Source organism: Podarcis bocagei (genome assembly GCF_964188305.1).
Source record: "Podarcis bocagei genome assembly, chromosome: 6".
Classification (NCBI taxonomy): domain Eukaryota; kingdom Metazoa; phylum Chordata; class Lepidosauria; order Squamata; family Lacertidae; genus Podarcis; species Podarcis bocagei.
Genome location: NC_138130.1, coordinates 94,134,744 through 94,150,694, shown reverse-complemented (window position 1 = coordinate 94,150,694; position 15,951 = coordinate 94,134,744). Strand labels below are relative to the sequence as shown.

General features: G+C 44.7%; 1 protein-coding gene across 4 annotated transcripts in view; it reads right to left on the bottom strand.

Moving 5' to 3' along the window:
- The window catches only part of GRM5 (glutamate metabotropic receptor 5), a 346,127-nt gene that overhangs the window by 71,621 nt on the left and 258,555 nt on the right, over positions 1-15,951 (bottom strand). The gene's annotated exons all lie outside the window — the stretch shown is intronic.

Here is a 15,951-nt window from a genome sequence, read left to right as displayed (position 1 = left end):
AATGCAACTGTCCTACAAGTATTTGAAGAGGGCCATCATGTCTCCTCTCCACCTGGGCTATGAGGAGCAAGCCATTGTGTCCATTTCACCTATGATGAAATGTTTCTGGGTCCATTCGTACAGACAAGAATGTGGAGAAGCATCCTTTTCATCGGCAGAGATACCCTACAGTTCACACAGCTGTTTCAAGCCTTCTCTGCTCCGGCACACACACACACACACACACAAATCCATGTAAATAAATTACACATTATTAACCAGCAATCCACATCATGGAGCATCTCCAAAGTATAAACTGTTAAGCAATGGCTGAGACAAAACAAACATGCCTGAGGCTGCAAAATGGTTCGCAGGCTCATCCACCTAGACAATCTTCTTATTGTAGAGTGGCCACATCTACCGAGAACTGCACCACACACAATAACGTATCACACACACTACACACAAACACACAACCACTTCCCTCAAGATCAGGGGAAACAATTCATGGACCAGTCGTCTGGATTTACACACTGCAGGCACATACATCACAAGACACATTGTGGAGGTGGCTCTGGTGAAACGGGATTATGCCAGTGGTGAAATCCTTCTTCAACACTTGACAAGCTAATACAGTACAAGTGGTCACACGTGTTCTGCAGTTGATGTAGGCTGCATTCACATAGCCGTTTATTCCATTTCACTAATTGTTAATTTCTGTATTATATCTGAGCTTTTCTATGACTTTTGGAATAGTGGAAGTTTAGAAGTCTTTTCTGTGTTCATTGGTTCCAGAAAAAAATAAAATCATTTGCAACCCCATTAACCCAAAGAATTGTGGGAGTGATGAAATTTGGGGCGGCATACCTGTATGCGGTCCCTTCCATTTGTTTTCATAGGAAATCATAGGGGGTCCCAAGCAGGCATGTGCGTAAAGGATGGAGGAGTAGAGACATTGTCCAATGATGCTCCTTGTTTTGCCACACCACCCCCACTGGTACGAATGAACTTCAGTGCAATATGTGCCTGTACCAGTCAGGAAGTGACTGTTCCATAACGCAAAAGGTACTGCAGTATAGAAGCAGTGTTCAAAAATTGGACTGAAGTGCTAGCATTAGGTAAAGGTAAAGGGACCCCTGACGACTCTGTTAGTATCTCAGCTTCAGTCAGAGGTACCTGGCCTCCCCCGAGGCAATTAAGCTGGATACTTGATGACCTCTCCGCTGCGTCTCCCGGCAGGCTAGGTCATAACTCCGGCGATTCTCCTCATCAATCAGACGTGAAGAGAACACACCCTCCGCTACGCTGCTTCTCTCTCCCTCCCTGCATTCTCCCAGGGAGGAGAAATGAGACAGACAGGAGTCCTTTCTACATGTTTTATTCCTGTCACTCAACAGTACATAGAAATGCGTCTGTTCCCTTCAGACTCCATCAGAAGAGACTCACTCCTCCCCTGTACTTCCAGCACAGGTCACATGACACACTGAGCTAACATCCGGTGCTCAGTACAGAGAATAGGCTCCACCTTTTCTCCAACAGTAGATCTGCAAAACACAACATCCTGTTTTGCATTCCAGCAATCTGGAGCTGGCTTTTGCCTTGGTGCTTTTTCCTGACAACCTCCCCCAAAAGCATCAATAGGCAAAACATGATCCAGAGAAGAGAACAAACAGTTGTTATACATATAACAGTCCCCTGTTGTTTCAGTTCCACCCTTGGAACTCCCCACCACTGGTTTCACCAGTGTACCTCTCTGGTTGTTTGGCTTCCAAGGAATGAGTGCTTCTGCATTACCTTGGCTTGCTATTCTCTGTTGTGTCTTTGTCTCTGACTTAGACACTACTTGAACCTGCTTTGAGTTGTTAACAATAGCAACACATGCAACAGCTAAGTTAGCAAACTCTTTTGAGTACCTCTTTGGTGGTACACCCTTTGTGACTCTCTCAGACCTGCGTATGAGGTTCTGATTCTCTGTGCTCACTGGTTCAACCTCTGGACTCTGTTGAGAACCAGTAGCAATCAGTGGTTCTTCCTTCACCTGTGAAGGTCTATCCATTGTGTGAGATTTTCTCTCAATGACTGTTACAACTGAACTCTCTGAGCTATCAGTGTCATCATCAGTACCACTGTAATCTGTGACATCAGAAAAATCATCATCATCTGAATCGCCACCTGTGGGAAATGTTTGTTCTACAACCCGCTCTTGCTCTGGAGCACTCTCTAGGAACTTTGTGAGAATCACCTGACCAGATTCAGACAAAATTACTCTGTAGAGACCTTTTTCATAACCCACAAAAATGCCTCTGGCATTCTTTACTCCACCTGGAGCTTCTGTTCTCACATGAGACCCGAAAACCTTGAAATAGGCAACAGAAGGTTTTCTATTGAACAGCTTCTCAAAAGGAGAACATCCCAACTCTGTTGAGACTTTTCTCAGCCACACATGAAGATAGGACGCTAGAGATTCGGCCCAATAATCATGTGGCAAATGTGAACTCAGCAATTGCGCATTCATCCCCTTTTGCAATTCTTTGTTCACCCTCACACAGACCCCCCTGTTCCACGCTTCGGTCGAAACAGCAATTTTGTGGTCTATTCCTTTTCCATCCAGCAACTTCTGAAACTTCTGTAACAGAAAAATTTGCTTCTCATCTGTGAAAAGACAATCAATGTTAGCATCATGCATACTCTTAACCTTGTCACAAAACTCCTGGAACTTTTCTAAAGTTTCTTGCGGTTTCTCCATCATATAAACCCAAGAATAATTAGTGAAACAATCCACACACAAAAGGTAATATTTTGCATTGCCCCTAGATGGTTCTAGAGGACCAATCACATCAGCATACACTCGCTGAAACGCTCTGTCGACCTTCGGTACCTTCCGGGCGCTCTTGGTCACACCTGCAAGAGAGATTTCGTTAGAATCAGAAGAATTACATTTCATGTAATCACTTTGATCAAAAGTCAACAAATACAGTCCATCTTTCTCTTTGGCAGTAAGAAACAGTTCTCCATCTTTGTAGATCTTGCAGCTTTTAGCATCATAGGACAGTTTCAGTCCTTTCTTTGCAATCTGCGACACGCTCAGCAGATTAAATTTCAGTTCTGGAACCAGGTAAACATCACTTATAGTCAAGTTCAGACTCTCAAGATACACAGTTCCAATTCCGGTCGCTTCCAACTCTTGACCGTTGGCCTGTTTCACAGTGAAGCTTTGCTTCTTCAACGTCGAAAACAGTTGTCTGTGCGGGCATAAATGTTTTGTACATCCAGTGTCGATTACGAAGGCGTTCCCAACATCTGGCGTGGTTCCTTTCGCCATCATAGCCTTTGCAGGTTTCACCTGGCACTTGGTACGGCTTTTGCCTGACGCCTCAGGCTTTGTAGAGCTGTTCTTTGCTCCTCTTGACTGTCGCGGCTTCCCACAGTTTCGCTGTAGATGCCCAGTCTGTCCACAATTGTGGCATCGGACAGCACTCAATGCTACTCCATGCTTCACAGTAGCATCAACAGTGGGGAGATATGAACTCTGTTCTTCCCTCCCCCTGTCAGCAACACCCATTGCACCTTGTTCAGGAACACCAACAGTTCCAACAGCCACAGTTCCTGCACTCTCCCCTCTGGGGTCAAAGCTCTCCTCAGCTTTCGATGAGCTCTTAGGAACTTGGCCAGCATCATCTTGGTTCACCCCTTCTGGGGTAGTTATCCATCCAGACCATGATGAATAACTGTCTCTGGTTAAGGGAGGTGGGCAAGGCAGAGCTCCTTTCTTGGCATCCATCTTGAAGCCAAGCCTCTGGCTCACACTGTCAAGCAAGCTGTAAAATCCAACAGTTGTTTTTTTTCTGCCTTCTCTAGCAGGCAAAGTGCAAGCTGTTTATGCTTTTAGCACCTGGCAGCTTGACGCTAGCTGCTATGGAAAGTCCCTTTCCAAGAGCACGTAAAGCTTGTAGCCAAAACACCGTGGCTTAGTTTCGCTTTCCCAGCCTCACAATGCAGCTGCGTAGCCAGTAACTTTCCACTCAAGAGTGCATTCAGGACTTCTTATCTTAAAACCACAGGAATTTGTGGAATGCAGGCTTCAGCTTTGAGCTGCAGGCCTCTTCTCCCGGAGCTGTATTTTTCCAACGCAGCTCCCCCGTGAACCAGGGAATTAATCAACCTGCGTTCACACTTTTAGCCCGAAATGCAGCAGCATACCTTGATCTCCGTTGCTTGGAAAACACCTTCCTCTGGGTCTGTTCAGCCTCTGGCTTCTGTCAGACGCTTGCCTTCTCCCTTGGAGCAGAGGAGGACATTCCACCAGCCTCTCATGCAGATGTCCGATGAATCGCAACCATCCTCTGCTACCATATGTTAGTATCTCAGCTTCAGTCAGAGGTACCTGGCCTCCCCCGAGGCAATTAAGCTGGATACTTGATGACCTCTCCGCTGCGTCTCCCGGCAGGCTAGGTCATAACTCCGGCGATTCTCCTCATCAATCAGACGTGAAGAGAACACACCCTCCGCTACGCTGCTTCTCTCTCCCTCCCTGCATTCTCCCAGGGAGGAGAAATGAGACAGACAGGAGTCCTTTCTACATGTTTTATTCCTGTCACTCAACAGTACATAGAAATGCGTCTGTTCCCTTCAGACTCCATCAGAAGAGACTCACTCCTCCCCTGTACTTCCAGCACAGGTCACATGACACACTGAGCTAACATCCGGTGCTCAGTACAGAGAATAGGCTCCACCTTTTCTCCAACAGTAGATCTGCAAAACACAACATCCTGTTTTGCATTCCAGCAATCTGGAGCTGGCTTTTGCCTTGGTGCTTTTTCCTGACAGACTCTTGGGTTGCGGCACTCATTTTGCTTTATTGGCTGAGGTAGCTGGCATACAGCTTCCGGGTCATGTGGCCAGCATGACTAAGCCGCTTCTGGTGAACCAGAGCAGCGCACGGAAACACTGTTTACCTTCCCTCCGGAGTGGTACCTATTTATCTACTTGCACTTTGACGTGCTTTCGAATTGCTAGGTTGGCAGGAGCGGGGAGCAAACAACGGGAGCTCACCCCGTCATGGGGATTTAAACCGCTGACCTTCTGATTGGCAAGCCCTAGGTTCGGTGGTTTAACCCACAGTGCCACCCGTGTCCCATTAGGATCAGCATTAGGATCAGGAAAACTAATGCAACATTCCCCGTATTTGAATGTAGCTGTAGAGAACTGTGTTTTACATTGTGACTGGATGGGAGGAGGGGCTTTGCTGTCAAAAGTTCAGGTAAGAGGGAGCAGGAGGATGAAATGTTGGTTAAAGGAGTAGCTGGGATTTGTGAGTTAATGTAGTTAGTAGCTCTGGGACCAGAGTGGAGTATGGATGGGCACTGGCGGAGGAAGGGGAAGCGTGGGGTGTGTGGCCCGCCCCAGGTGTCATCCCTGAGGGGATGGGATTCTTAGACTAGAAATAAGTCTAGGAAATTAGACCTCTGCTTCTGGAAGTTTATGTGTAAAGCGAAGAGTCAAGAAAACCAGAGAAGTAGGGGGGGGGGGGAAATACTCACTTTCCGAGAAACTTAGTTGGAAATTTACTTGTTTTCCATTCCCACATGAATTTAACTTCTTGATTCCTGGCCAATCTTTCATGGAATTTGTAGTTTAAGGGTTTATTGTCATCTTTATTGATATTTCTCCCAGACCAGAATTCAATGCGGTATCACACAAATGAAACCAAGGCAGATTTCAAAAACAGCTCGGGGAAGAATCAGTAAGCATCATCATAGAAGGTCCTCACCTCATGGGATTCCTACAGTTTTCCATGGGGAAGAGGCAGGGGAATATCTGCATGGGATATTCCCCATAGGGAAACTCACAAGCTTGCGGGCTGTGGACTTAGATTCATTGTCTCAATCAACAGCGATGGGGTCATTTCAAAGTGTTAGTGTTGACCTTTAAAGCCCTAAACAGCCTCAGTCCAGTATACCTGAATGAGCGTCTCCACCCCCATCGTTCTACCTGGACACTCAGGTCCAGCTCTGAGCGCCTTCTGGTGGTTCCCTCACTGCAAGATGTGAAGCTACAGTGAACCAGGCAGAGGGCCTTCTTGGTAGTGGCACCCACCCTGTGGAACGCCCTCCCATCAGATGTCAAAAAGACGAGTAATTATATAACATTTAGGAAATATCTGAAGGCAGCCATTTTTAAGGTTTGCTGTTTTATTATGTTTCTATATATGCTGAAAGCTGCCCAGAGTGGCTAGGGAAACCTAGTCAGATGGGCAGGGTACAAATAATAATATTATTATTACAGTGGGGGGGGGGGGAGAATGCAGCTAAACGCCCCTCCCCAAAGCAAGGTAGCCACAGTGAGGCTGTGACATGTGTTATTATGATGGTCTTTCTCATTCACCCTGAGATTAGGGGTTGGGTTTCCTGACCTGGAACCTCCAGACTGTTAAGAATGCTGGAATAGAGAGAGTTAGCAGTCTTTTGATGAGGAAGTCTTGCGTGCATATATTCATTTCCCTCACGTACTGTCCACCTAGGTTCTGAGAGGATTGTCCAGCCATTCAGGGTGACTACACAACTGGCCTTGTTGGGAGCTAATTGCCTAATTACAGGCCACCTGCTTGACAGAACAGAAGTGTGTCATTTAATAGCCAGGGAGGCACTGAGTCTCCTGTCAGCGGCTGCCACCCCAATCTGGGCTCTTTGCCATGTCCATATATCGAAAGTGCCAGACTGGTTCCTTTTCTTTCTTTCTTTTTTTTACTGTAGAGCTCTGTGTCACGTTCATGTAGCAAATTAAGCCTCTTCGCTCCCTAAAGTGCGTCAGTCATAAAAACCAGTGGCATTTCCAGGAAATTGGAGGCAGAAAGCCATTTTTAAATTCCCTTCTCCCACCCACCCCTACCCAAATAGGCCTCGGGATGCATGTGTCAGTCTCTTTGCCCACCCGGGAGGTTTAACTGAGGGGGTCAGTCAGATCGCATCACTGGCTTTCTCGTTGAGGGAAAACAAAGCGACGTTTGACAAACATGCAAAAGTCATTGTCCCTCCTCAAATACTGAAGGCAGCTTTCACAGAATGCAGTCCCAATGCTTTTCATCCCTCGAATAATCTTTCACCTTCGCCATCGCTGTCATAAGGTGTCCTTATTGCTGTTAAGATTTTGGTTGGGTTTTCCAACCCTTGCCAAGCTCACAGGCAGGCAAGCAAGCACGTCTCTCTCTCTCTCTCTCTCTCTCTCTCTCTCTCTCTCTCTCTCTCCTTCTCTCTCTCTAACCCACAGAGGAATGGGTGAATCTGACATTTTTTGTATCCTATTTTCCCATTTTTTCCCATTTTTGCATATTTTCACATCAGTTTCTTTCCCCTTTTCTAAAAGTCTCATGAAAATTCATCATAACTTTTGTTTCTCCTATCCATAGCTGTCAACGTTTCCCTTTTTTAAAGGGAAATTCCTTTATTCTGAATAGGATTCCTCGCAAGAAAAGGGAAAAGGTGACAGCTATGCTCCTATCATGCATTTTCCCCACAATGGGACATAGGAAACTTTCTTATACTGAATCAAGCCAATGGCGCACCTAACTCAGCATTGTCTTCACTGACTGGCAGAAGCTCTCCAGGGTTTCAGCAGGGGACATTCCCATTCCTAACTGGAGATGCCAGGACTTGAACCTGGGACTTTCTGCATGCAAATCAGAGCCTCCACCACTGAGCTATGGGCTGTCCCCCTCCCCACATATCTTTGTTACTTGAGACAGGACAACCCAGGCACATTCTCAGAAGCCCCTTTGCACATTCAGTACTTGCGCATGCCGAATGCTTGAACAGAAATAACAAAGGAAGATTTCTGCTGGCTCAAGCTGATGGCCCATTATGCCATGAAATCATACAATCGCGGAATTGGAGAATTGGAAGGGACCCGAGCATCATCTAGTCCAACCCCCTTCAATGCGGGAATCTTTTGACCAATGTGGGGCTCTAACCTACAATCCTGAGGTTAAGTGTCTCATGCTCTTCCGACTGAGCTATCCAGCATTGTGTTATGACAGCGGCTGACAGATGCCTGTGGAAAGCCCTGACGCAGAACCTGAGGGCAACAGCACTCTCCCCTATTGCAATTCCCAGGAATTAGGGGGCATCAATATCTCATTGAATGTGCATCATTTTCAGGCAAACCCACTGCTGTAAAAAATCTCTGCACCTTTGTAATTATTTCTTAAAGAGCACAGATGAGTGCTTATAGCGGTGGATAAATCAAGTTAAAATGCTGTTTTTCTTCTCCTCCTCTGCAGTTGCAGCTGCAAGATAGTAAAAGTCACCTTAGGCTTCCATGGGGGGGGGGGGGGAGGAAGACACTCAAAGCTTTGGCTGGAGCAGCATAGCTCTGTAGTGTCTCAGATCTGCCTAGCTGCCGAGCCATATAAAGGCTTGTGACATGCAGGCTGAACAAGCCAGGCTTTGCACAAGAAAGACATGCAAAGTGCTGGAACACACAGTGTCCCCCGTTCAGTTCCCAGCCTGTCCTGTGGCTGTGTGAAAATCTGGTAAGCTGCCATTGGTCAGCGCAGACAGCGCTGCCCTAGATGACCAATAGCCTGACTCTGCATAAAGCAATTGAATAGGTTTTTAAGAGTTGGGAGAAACCTGAGACGTCATGTAGTGAACCCCCTGCATAATGGAGCAATCTTGCAACTACAACAGGGCCAGGGCCTTCTCAGTGATGGCTCCAACCTGGTGGAATGCTCTGTCCCATGAGACCAGGGCCCTGCAGGATTTAACCTCCTTCCGTCGGGCCTGTAAGACAGAGTTATTCCTCCTGGCTTTCAACTTGAACTTAGCTGATCTTTTATTCCCCTTCCTTCCCTCCCCTCCCCTTTTTATGAAGATTACCCGCTCTGGGATCCCACAGCTAATTCTCCCCTGGTCTCCTCGCTGGCCCAAATAGGACTAATTTAGCCAGCTAGCCCTGGTGATCATCTAATGTTTATTGGATGGATTTCCTGCCTAAATTGATTTTTGAATTCTGAATTTATTGTTATTGTACATTTTATACTGTATTTTATGCTGTTTTTTGTTGCATCAATTAAGTGCTTTAAATTTATTGTTAGCCGTCCTGAGCCCGGTTTTCTGAACCAGGGAGGGTGGGTTAAATAAATAATTTATTATTATTATTATTATAACAACCCTCTGCTTAAAATACCTCCATTGAAGGTCTAGAGAACCCTGTTGAGGTGTTAGGCCTGAGCAGGCAATAGGAGCATTAGTAGGAGTCAGGAGACCAAAAGCCCAACTAGTCTAGCACCCTTTTGTCGAAGGAGCCTGTAAGAAGCCCTCAGCAGTTTCCCCCCAACTTGTGCCCCCCAGAAACTGGTATTCAGAGCCTTATTGCCTCCAACAGTGTACAGAGTAGATAGCCATGATGGCTGATAGCCATATCCTCTGTTGATTTGCCTAATCTTCTTCTAAAGTTGGTGAACATCACTACTTCCTGTGCGAGCAAATCAGCAGTGTTATGCAAATCAGCAGTGTTGTGCAATTCACTGGCGCCCGGTGTGCATGTGCATATGCAATGGGTGGGACCAGGCACTGGGTATGCAGGGTAAATGAAATCCTGCCACAACAGCCTAACCTTCACTGCTGCCACTGGGTGGGCGTAGGGCACGGAGGGTTCATGGGGCTGTGCTGCACCACTCTGCCTGTCCGCCTGCCTATGGGTGCATCCCCCCAACACTAACCAGGCGGCCATTCAGTGAGGGGCCGGGGGTGCTGTGGCTCTGGGACCCAGAGACCCCCAATGACAGGCACCTGGGGCTATGGCCTCCTCATAGGGGAGTTACTGCAGCCCCTTGATCATTTGGGTTGCCTTTTTCGGAACCTTTACTTACTTTACAATATCCTTTTTTATATGGGGCAGCCGCAATTGTACACGACGCCCCTACCTCTGCATGCCCCGAATTTTCTATGTTGAATGAGGAAGGTCTGAAGGGGACCTCTGCTCGTGTTTGCCTGAACATGAGTAGAAGTCTCCATGAGATTGAGAACCCTCCTTTTTCAGGGTTCCGGATCACACAGGGCTTCTACTCAATGTTAAAGCCAACAAGAGTAGTAGGTAGTCCTCTTCATACCTTCCCCATTCAGTAGGAGAAGGCCGAGATCAGAGACGGGGTGGTCTGGAGCTCACATGGATGTTGTAGAAGGGGATGAGTGAGTAGGACTCCATGCCTCCTCTTAGCACCCATATTTCCTGTTCAGGCATTGCACCCAAACAGAACTTAGATGTTCCTCCTTCTCTGGATTCTAGGTGTTAGAATGGACCGTGCAAACCAATTTGGGCTTCAAAAGTTGGAAGCTGCGTCATGGCCATGTTGCTTACAATGATACCCTGGGAAAAGTCAATGCATCAGCTCAAACAGTAACAGGAGGCTGGCAACATCATGTTCACTGAGCTGGAAAGGTGGTTTCTCCCAAGCAATTTCCTTCCACGGAAAAGGAGCTGGAGAAAGCCACAAAGTGGGAGCTGTTGCACAAACATGAAACATTTTTATGTGCATGATGTTAGTTGTTTGCAAGGCACTTTTATATTTGAGCAACAATCAGTCACAAGCCGCCCACTAATAGCTTTCACTTCCATCATCTAAAATCAATTATGTGATGGGATGTTTTATGAGGCTGTCAAAACATCGATGCCTTGGTAGCGCGGCTATGACTTTGGCTTAAAATTACCGACTTAATTAAATGCAACAAATAAGAAACGTATATCTGTCTCACAACAGCTTGCATGAGGGTTTGTCTTTGTGATGATAAGTCAGCCAATCTCAATGCCTTAAATCTGGGGCAGGGAACCTACAGCCCTCCAGATGTTTCTGGGCTACGGACTCTCCTCATCCCTGAACATTGATCTTGCTGGCTGGAGCTGATGGGAGCAGGAATCCATCACCATCCAGGGAGTTAAAGGTCCTTCATCCCTGCCATGATTTGTCCCCATGTTGGCACAGACAGAAAATAACTAGAACAACACAAGTTAAATATCTGTGCCTACATGAAAAGAGAAAATGGTTTCTGCTCTTCTAGCCTCCATTCCTTCTGTTGTCACGTCCATTACTGGGTTTTATCGACATTCATATGATGAAGACTTGGACAATCCTTTCCCAAAAGGCAGATGTGGGGAATCTTTGGCTTTCCAGTTGTTGTAGTACCCATCATTCAGTACCCATCATTCACCCATACTGTACCCATCATTCGCTGGGCACTAGACATGCTTGCTGGGGTTGATGGGAACTGTAGTCCAGCAGCATCTGGAAAGTCAAAAGTTCCCTAAACCTGACCTAAGGAATTGTGGAAACAATTGTTTTATTGGCTGCAGTGTTTATTTATCTTCTTGGTCTACACTGCGCAAGGCAAGGGAAGTACAGGATTGGTTGCCAAAGCCCATTGTGCCAAGCCTGTGTTATCGGTGCAAAACATGAGCATTAATCCAAAGCAGGGCTGGCCGATATCTGGTTTTCAACATCGTGATATATCACCAGCTAAACATTGTGATATATCATGATGGTTGAAATAAGGATGGAGCTATGTAGACGCATTGGCTGGCTTCACAGTTATCCCCTCTGCAGGAGGCAGGGGAGAGTTGAGCCAGCAGAGTCAACAGGGGCTGCAGGAATTGAGAGAAGCATTGGCTGTCTTCACAGTTTCCCCCACGTTTAATTTTTTGCATAGCACATGTGCATGCACACACCATGATTCACGATATATTGCCAGGTCAAAAATTATGAAACCGATATGACAATATGGACTTCAAACCTGTTTTGGATGATATATTGCCCAGCCCGAATTCAAAGACATAAACAAGTTTCATATTCCAAACAGTCTCACAGCACACACTCACTTGTCATACAGTTGACATGGTAAGGTCATGCATCAATGCATCAATGCTCCAAAGCACTGTTGCAGATTCACCACACCAAGACTGACATGTCTGTGGCCCGCAGAGGAAAGTGGAATTCTCCCACCAGATATTCATATCTAAAATTCTCTCTTGAGATTGCTGGTAGACCTATGTTCTACCTGTGAGACTTCTGTACCAAAATTCCTTGGAAGTAAAGCCCCATTGATTTCAGGCACATTTACCTCCATGCAAGTAGAAACGCCCTCGGCCTGTTTAATAAGATTTAAGCTAACAAATGTAGGGCATCTTCCTCAAGAGCGTGCTGTCTCTCAGCTCTACTGAAATGAAATTCATCATGCTATAGAATGAACATTGGCTCTTCACTGGAGGGAAAATATACAGGACAAAGATTGCATATACTGTGGGGAAGCAGCCCCTCCCCGCTGTCAACAGGCTAAAACGGCATATGAGTAATTGATATTTGCATGCACTTTTCTTCCCCACCAATTTGCTTCTTGTTCTTCAACTGAATTGCTGTTCTTTTTCCAGAACAGATCAATCAAGTTAGAAATGGGCACAGCCAAGACAAGAGAGAGAAAAAGAGGGAAGAGAGAGAGATGGAGGGGGCAGAGAGAGAGAGAGAGAGAGAGAATGCCACACAGAGAGGTTGACAAACAAACAGAAGCTGTGGATCAATCCTGAGCAGATGTGTGAACACAATCGACCACTGCTGACATCATTGAAGCCCAACGAGGGAATAAAAAGACAGAACAGCAGGGATTAAATTGATGACCTGAACAACTCAAGAGATCGCCATGGAAGGAACACCCGGGAGTCCATTAAAAAGGATTGTTATTCATTTTGAATGATGCTTTGTAGCTTATCCAAATGCTTTAGGAGAAGGTTGACTTTCGTATTTTTTTTGTGGGGACACACACTGTTTTCCATTCTGAAATCCTGTCCACAATTTGTCACCGAGGTGGTCAGGCTCTAAAATAATGATGGAGACATGTCGCCGTAAGAACTTGACAGTGATGGAGAACTATCATTCAGGCATATTTGGGATATTAGATGTAGCACCCAGAGAGGAATGTCAACACTAAAATGGGAAATTCCTTTATCTCTTACGGTTTTAGCAACCAAGTTTATATTCCTTGTAAGTGACACTGTAAACTTTCAACTTCATCTTGATTAAAAGTTGGTTCAGCTGTCAGATGAGATTGCTCTAGGGATCTGGATTTGCCTGTTCATGATTCCTGGCTAAAATGACAAATTCTACTATCTCTGGTCAGAATCTAATTTTCCACAGTGTCACGGATATTACACTATACTGTAGATGCTTTAATTTTTCTGGAATGGCTACTATCTCCAAATAAAGAACAGATCATATTTTATTTTAACAAAATCAAGTCATACCCAAATGAGGATGGTCCATGAGAAATAATTAAGAAGTTGACATTGCAAATAATTAAGTATAGTAATTTTTTGAAGGGAGTACACAGCCCTAAAGTGAGCTTCAGAAGAATTTTGGGTAACTGATTTCAATTTTATTCAGAAGGCAGAATGGTTTGTTTTCACAAACATAGGAAGAATTTTGGGTCATTAATGTTCATGGCTACAGGTTTATCTCACATTTGGTGAAAGCTCAATTTATCATCCAAGGTCATAAAGGCACTTAAAGTTTTGTTTATCAGTTGATGGTCAATAAATTTTGGGTTAAGAGACATGTCAATGTGATAAGCTAAATATATGGATGGAATGATAGTTGTAAAAGTTGATGTATTGATATTAGAGCTGTCAAAAGGAAATTTAGAGCTTGCCATATCTGGAAGAAATATGCATGTCTCCAAGTTTATGCTGATGAAGAATTTTTAGGGAAAGTAATTTAGCAAGAATGAATAAATGTCCTTTGTGCATGTTAAAGTTGCTGGGGGGAATGCTTAGAAACAAAATAGCTTGGACTGTGAATATAATTTATAAGCCAGTGACATGTTTGCTCCACAGGAGAAGATTCTCAAAAACAGGATAAATATCATCCCAACTACTAGCTCCCTGCCATCTCACTTGCCTGCTCCTGGGCTAGCAGCATCTGACAAGAACTAGTAAGACCTGTACAACTTGTTGTTGAAATGGAATACACAAGATGAAACAGTGAAATCAGTTATGATAAAGTGGGCACAAGACATTGGTCATAACATTAAGTTTGCTGACTGGGAACAGTTGTGGAACACCGGTATAAAATTTACGGCATGCAATGCCTTAAGAGAGAATATTATGAAAATGATCTACAGGTGGTACATGACCCCAGTCAAGCTTGCAAAAATCTATCATTTGCCTGACAATAAGTGTTGGAAATGTAAAGAAACTGAAGGTACTTTTTTCACCTTTGGTGGACGTGCCCGAAGATTAAGGCCTTCTGGGAAATGATATATAATGAAATGAAAAAGGTACTTAAATGTACTTTCCCTAAGAAACCAAAGGCCTTTCTCTTGGGCATTGTCGGCCAATTGGGGTTAAAGAAAGATAGAACATTCTTTATGTATGCTACAACAGCAGCAAGAATACTCATCGCAAAGTATTGGAAGACACAAGATCTACCCACTCTGGAAGAATGGTAGATGAAGGTGATAGACTATATGGGACTGGCTGAAATGACTGGCAGAATCCGAGACCAGGGAAAAGAGACGGCGGAAGAAGATTGGAAGAAATTTAAAATTTATCTTAAGAAATATTGTAAAATTAATGAGTGTTAAAATGTTGTGGTTATAGAAAGTAAGGGATTACAGCTGTAAAAGATGAAGTAAAAGAAAAGAAAAGAAAAGGGAAAATTAGATAAAATTAAGGGGAGGATTTGCTGAAATAAATTTGGGAATTGGAATGCAGAAAGGGGAGGTATGGGGAAGTCGGTGAAGTAAGTTTTAGGGAAAAAAGGATTTGAAATTATACGTGTTTGTTTGTTTTTGTGTGTGTATGTTTGTATTGTGTATTGTGTGTGTTTTTATAATTTGTGAAAAAATCCAATAAATATTTTATATATAAAAAAGAACTAGTAAGACCTGGAAAATTAGAGGAAAAAATGCTTCCCTATTTTGAAGGCAGGTTCACCTTCGAATGCGAACTGAATCACATTTCTCTCCCCTTCTCTTGGCTGAAGAGTCCTTCATTGCTTGCATCTCATCTCATACAAGAGAAAGATTCGTAAGTGCAGATGCATGTGGTGGACATAAGTAGGACTCTATAAGTAGGCCAGGTGAGAGATTTTGGGAGGTAGGATTGAGCTCCCCAAGCTGGTTATTAATTTCTTTGTTTATTGTCTCCAGGCTCAGTGCAGTACAGAGTCCTTCAGTGGCGATCTCTGGGTTTGTTCAGACATCCTTTAAGCTCTTGGCATGCATTTTGTAGTGCTGTCATTGTCGACTATGCATGCCTGAGAGTACTTCAGCAATGCCAAGAGTGCCCCAGGAAGCCCTTGTCCGATCATTACAATGCATCACTGGTATTAAAATAAAAAGGATAAAGCCAGTGGCACATTTGTAACAAATTCACCATGTGTGTAGCCCAGAGCAACACATGCCAGAGACCGATGCTGATGATTCTTTGCCAGCTGGGCTAGGCCAAATACATACCAGCAGGGGGGATGTTTTGTTGCAAAGAGTCTCCTTTTTGGTGGCAAAATAACAAATCGCGGACAAAATGGTTCCCGTCACTGAGAAAGACAGTGTCCGTCTTGCAGCTAGGGTTGCCAGCTTCTGTTAAAGCTGACCTTTCTTTGCTCCTTGATCAACAAACATGAGGCGGTAGCACTTCCATTCTCCATGCAGTTGCCCCCTTCACCTGCTGTAGATCAAGCTGTTGTAACTGTTACGGAAATTACCGGGGGGTGGCACATCTTTCAATTAAATATTACAAATATTATGCCTGAATGTATCCTTTCAACTTGACAGCTCAGGGAAGTTACCTAGCTTTAAAAATAAGATAAAATCATCTCCTTTCCCAGTTTCCTCCATTCCAAAGCTATTTTCCCGTTGAAAAAGGACTCCAGGAAGTTCCCAGAGGTGACAATTGCTGGGCTCATTGTTAGCCAAGGGAAGCCAAATCTCATCA